The sequence below is a fragment of the Cervus elaphus genome, chromosome 9 (genome assembly GCF_910594005.1).
Source record: "Cervus elaphus chromosome 9, mCerEla1.1, whole genome shotgun sequence".
In the NCBI taxonomy this organism is placed as follows: domain Eukaryota; kingdom Metazoa; phylum Chordata; class Mammalia; order Artiodactyla; family Cervidae; genus Cervus; species Cervus elaphus.
This window is the reverse complement of record NC_057823.1, coordinates 20,446,945-20,452,565: the sequence shown is the minus strand read 5'-3', so window position 1 is coordinate 20,452,565 and position 5,621 is coordinate 20,446,945. Positions and strand designations below refer to the sequence as shown.

The following is a 5,621-nucleotide window of genomic DNA, read 5'->3' as shown; positions in this document are numbered from 1 at the left end:
GAAACATAGGAGATGCAGCTACAAATGAAAGAATGCCATAGATGGCCATCAGTAGCTAGGAGAAACTTGGAAACAACCTCTTCTACAATCTTCACGGTCCTGCCAACATGTTGATCTTTGACTTTTGGCCTCTGGAACTGTAAGTGGACAAAACTCTGTTGTTTTAAGCCATTGAGTTCGTGGTACTTTGTTAATAGCAGCCCCTGGGAAATGATACTGTAAGGAAAGATTGCAAAGGCATATTTATAGCTCAATCAATATGGAACTATAAATGTATTAATTTCCATAACCACAGGGAGAGTACAATGACATAGTCTTTCCACAATCAATAGAATTTCATGTTACATATCTCAAACTTAAGTTTTAAGTAACAGAGGAATAATGTTACTTTGTTGCTATAATTTCATCACCCATATTTCCATTTTCAGTGTCACATAGGCTTTGGTTTCTCCTTTCTTTTTTTTTTTGGTTTGAAAAATGTCATCAGTTTTTTATTTAACTAAGCACTTGCCCTTTGTTAGGAAGGAAATGATACAATTTCAAATTGAACCTCCTTCTCAAGAAGTGGTATGGGAACATAAGATTGATTAAACATACAATCTTCAGCAAAAATAAAGTTTATGCAATTCACTAGGACATAGAATGCATGTGGAATTCCTTTGGTTTTTCTGAATGAACACCGAGGCTTCCCCTCTTTCTCCCCAAAAAGGTACATTTTGATCTTTTTCAAATGTAATATTCATTTATATAGTTGACTTCTGACTGTAAGACCCTTCCCTGTGGATGCCAAAGCAAATCTGAGAAAGAATTTTGAGGGGAAATATTGAGCTTCTAGTTTGGGAGTTAAAATACTGAGGTGTGGGGTTCTCACCTTTCTTCCTGTAGCTCTTTTTTTCTTTCTTTTTTTTATTCTTAGATGATTTTTATTTTTTAAATTGATTAATTCATTTTAATTGGAGGATAATTACTTTACAATGTTGTGATGGTTTTTGTGATTTTTAAAAATGGCACATTATGTTTTCAAAGTTTGGAGCCTGTGGTCTCCCCAGCTCCCCCTCCCCACCCCGCCCATCCAAGCAGCTAGAAAACCTAAATAACATATATGAAAAGAATCCGTTTGGAGGCATTGGGAGGACCAGCAAGACTGAGAAAAGTTGCAAAGCCAAGACATAGTGTGAGATTCAGAGGTTTGCACCTGCTTTTCACATGGGGGTCGATCAATACTTTATGTAAGGGATGACTCACAGGTGGAGGAAGTAAGTGGAGCTTTCGACATACTTAGAAAACTGGAGAGACAAAAAAATGAGTTTAGGTCCACTGAGGAGAAGGGGCCCTGCGGAACCCCTGAGGCATTTAGTAGAGTGAGCAAAACTCAGTACAGTTCTCACAGGGATTAATGGCTCCAGGGTCAGATTAACTCAATCCCTGGGTGAATTAAAGGGCTTCCCTGGTGGCTCAGATGGTAAAGAGTCTGCCTGCAGTGTGGGAGACCCAGGTTCAATCCCTGGATTGGGAAGATTCCCTAGAGAAGGAAATGGCAACCCACTCCAGTAATCTTATCTGGAAAATCCCTTGGACAGAGGAGCCTAGTCAGCTACAGTCCATGAGGTCGCAAAGAGTCAGCCACAACTGAGTGACTTCTCTTTCTTTCTCGGTGAATTGAAGAGATCTGGAAAAGCTAGGGGCTCCAGTTTAGCTGCTTTAAAAAAAAAAAAAAAGGAAAAAACAATCCTCTCTGGAGATGAGTGGTTACATCTTCCAGGGACTCATATTTTGCCTAATTTTTTATATGTGACGTTTGGCATTCAACCAGGTTACAAGAAGGTGATTGAAAAGCACAAGTCCAATTCAACAGTTCAAATGAGCTGGAGAGAGCTGGGCTGCCAGGTGTTGTCCAAGTAACCCATTTGTTGTTGGTGGTGATGGTGTTCAGTCACTCAGTCATTTCCGACTCTTTGCGACCCCAAGGACTGCAGCACGCCAGGCTTCCCTGTTCTTCAGTATCTCCCAGAGTGTGCTCAAACTCATGTCCATTGAGTCAGTGACGCCATCCAACCATCTCATCCTCTGCTGCCCCCTTCTCCTGCCCTCAATCTTTCCCAGCATCAGGGTCTTTTCAAATGAGTTGGCTGTTCACACCAGATGGCCAAAGTTTTGGGGCTTCAACTTCAGCATCAGTCCTTCCAATGAATATTCAGGGTTGATTTCTTTTAGGATTGACTGGTTTGATCTTCCTGCAATCCAAGGGACTCTCAAGAGTCTTCTCCAGCACCACAGTTGGAAAGCATCAATTCTTCAGCACTCAGTCTTCTTTATGGTCCAACTCTTATATCCATACATGACTACTGGAAAAACCATAGCTTTGACTATATGACCTTTGTCAGCAAAGTGATGTCTCTACTTTTTAATATGCTGTCTAGGTTTGTCATAGCCTTTCTTCCAAGGAGCAAGAGTCTTTTTGTTTCATGGCTCCAGTCACCGTCCACAGTGATTTTGGAGCTCAAGAAAATAAAGTCCATCACTGTTTCCATTTTCCCCTCAAATGCAGATGACACAACCCTAATGGCAGAAAGTGAAGAAGAACTAAAGACCTCTTGATGAAGGTGAAAGAGGAGAGTGAAAAAACTGGTTTAAAACTCAACATTCAAAAAACTAATATCATGGCATCCGGCCCCATCACTTCATGCCAAGGAGCCCATTAAGATGAGTTAAAATGAAAGTAACAGTTAAGGCTTAATCGGTTATGTGGTGAGACAAAGCAGACAAGAAGCAGAAAGCACTGACCTTCTGTTCTAGGTTCTCCAGGAACAGCGTGCTGGTGAAGAGTCAGCTGGAAGAGCAGAGATCTGGGGGTCATCTCATGACTATGGGAACCCTAAACAAAAGGTTGGTGCCTTCTATGGACCCAAGGTCTGGAGGAGGGAAAGGTAAGGGACAGAAGTAGGAAAGTATGATTATTGAGCTGGAGTGGAGAGAAGCCTTTAAGATTTCCCCCGCCCCCTGATGTATGGATGACTATGCTTATCAGGAGTCATTGTCAGACCTCTTTACAAGGAAGGTGCCTGGGCAACAGGTACAATATGAAGACGGCAACCTTGACCCCAAAACTTTTGCTCAACCTTGGTTTTATTTGACATCTGTCCACTCTGGAGTGGGTAGCTAGGATTGCTTCATTTGCATGCTATGTAGATTTAGCTTCTTTCAGCTTCTTCTCAGAGCTTCAGTTTCCTTCCAGATTTTGTGCAAACCACACAAAGAATAACCAAACTACCACAGCCTGACTAGAGATGCGTGACCTCCACCCCCTGAATAGTGAATTTAATAAAGAATTTTTGAATGTGACCAGTCATTGGCTGCTTCTCAAACCAGGGCCTTAACATAAGTAAGTGCCCATTAGTCATTAAAAGTGCCCAAAAGTCATTAAAAAGGAAAAGAACCCTCAATGTCATGTGTTCGGTACCGGCGACCAGCAGTCCGCCGGTTCTCTCCTCAAGTGCCGGGACACAGAGAAAAAAAAAAAAAAAGGAAAGAAGAAATCATGGCCAAATCTAATGCCACAAATATTTTCCCCTTTGCTTCCTTCTAAGATTTTTATAGTTTTAATTAAGTTTAGGTATTTGATCCATTTTGAATTAATTTTTGGATATGCTATAAGTTAACAGTCTAACTTAATTCTTTTGCATGTGGATATTCAGTTTTCCCAGTGCCATTTGTTGAAAAGACTGTCCTTTCCCCATTCAATGGCCTTGGCACCCTTATCTAAAATCAGTTGACCATATATATGAGAGTTTATTTCTAGTTTTTCACTCTTCTATTTCTTTGATCTATATGTCTATATTCTTATGTCAGTAGCTTTACTTACAGTACTTTACTGTAAGTAAGTAAGTAAGTACTTTACTGCTTTACTTACAGTAGCTTTGTGGTACATTTTAAAATCAGAACTTGTGAATCTTACAGCTCTTTTTCAAGATAGTTTTGGGGATTTGGAGTTCCTTGAGATTCCATATGAATTCCCATTTTCTATGCCTGCACAAATTTTTGACAGGGATTGCACGGAATATACAGATAATTTTGGGTACTATTGCCACCTTAACAATTTAAAATTTTCCATCCGTGAACATGGGATGTATTTCCATTTGTTTAGGTCTTCTTTAATTTTCTTCAACAGCGTTTTATAGCTCCCAGTTTTCTTCCCCTTGGTTAGATTTATTCCTAAATATTTCATTCTTTTTGATACTGTTGTAAGTGGAATTGATTTTTAAATTTCCTTTTTGGATGGTAAATTGCTATTATATAGAAATACACAACCAATGTACACGTTGATCTTATAGCCTTCAATTTTGCTGAATTCATTTTATTACCTCTAACTTTTTAAAGTGGATTTTAAAGGTTTTTCTAAATATAAAATTATGTCACTTGTAAATGGAGATAATTTTACTTTTTTTTCAATTTGGATGGTTTTTATATCATTTTCTTACCTGCCTGTTCTGGCTAGAACTTGCAGTACTATGTTGAGTAGAATTGGTAAATTGTAATTGTCTTATTCCTGATCTTACAGGAAAAGCTTTCAGTCACTCATCATTAAGTATGATTTTAGCTGTGAGTTTTCCATATGTGGCCTTTATCATGTTAAGGATGTCCTCTTGTATTCCCTGTTTATTGAGTGTTTTTATCATGAAAAGGTGTTGGATTTTGTCAAAAGTTTTTCTGTATCAATGGGGGTGATAATGTGTCTTTTTCCTTCATTTAAAAAAATGTGGCATATTGCACTGATTGATTTTTATAGGCCACACCATTCTTCCACTCTGAAAGTGAATCTCTCTTGGTCATATTGTGTAATCATTTTAATATGCCTGCTCTTGTTATTTGGTCCCTAAGTTGTGCCTAACTCTTTGCAACCCCATGGACTGTAGCCCACCAGACTCCTCTGTTCTTGGGATTTCCCAAGCAAGAATACTGGAGTGGGTTGCCATTTCCTTCTCCAGGGGATCTTTGCCACCCAAGGATACAACCTGTGTCCCTTGCATTGTAGGTGAATTTGTTAGGGGAAGCACACTGATTGAAACCGCCCACCCTGGCCAGGCACCATAGTAACCATTTGCATGAGTTGTTTTATGACAGGAGATCCTGATAAAGAATACGAAACTAATAAGCCACCACCAACTGGAAGAGTTCGGGAAAGGTCAAAAGGAGACACCGCGTGTCTGTCCACTTCCCAGAATCCCTCTCGCTAGCATCCATCTTGGCTGAGCGATGCGTGCGCCACCAGGAAAGACTCTAAATTAGAATGATTGGCCAAAGACAATCCAGAAACTAATCCCATCACCATAAAACCCAAGACTTCGAGCCACGCGGCAGAGCAGTTCTCCTGGTTTCCCTTACCCTCCTGCTCTTCACCCGGGTGCCCTTTCCCAATAAAATCTCTTGTTTTATCACACATGTGTCTCCTCCGACAATTCATTTCTGAGTGTTAGACAAGAGCCCAGTGTAAGGCATAGTTCCGGCGAGGCAGAAAAGGAAAGACGACCTCAACAGAAGTAGGTTACCTTTATTCAGGCAAGGAGGGGCGACAGTCGGCCTAATGACCAGGCTGAGCGCCGAGAGGGATCAGGGAGGCTTCA

The 5,621-nt window shown here is 40.4% G+C and overlaps 1 pseudogene; it reads left to right on the top strand.

The window, feature by feature from the left end:
- The first annotated feature begins 3,420 nt into the window (after nt 1-3,420).
- LOC122701157 lies at nt 3,421-3,507 on the top strand (annotated as a pseudogene).
- Nucleotides 3,508-5,621: the final 2,114 nt, after the last annotated feature.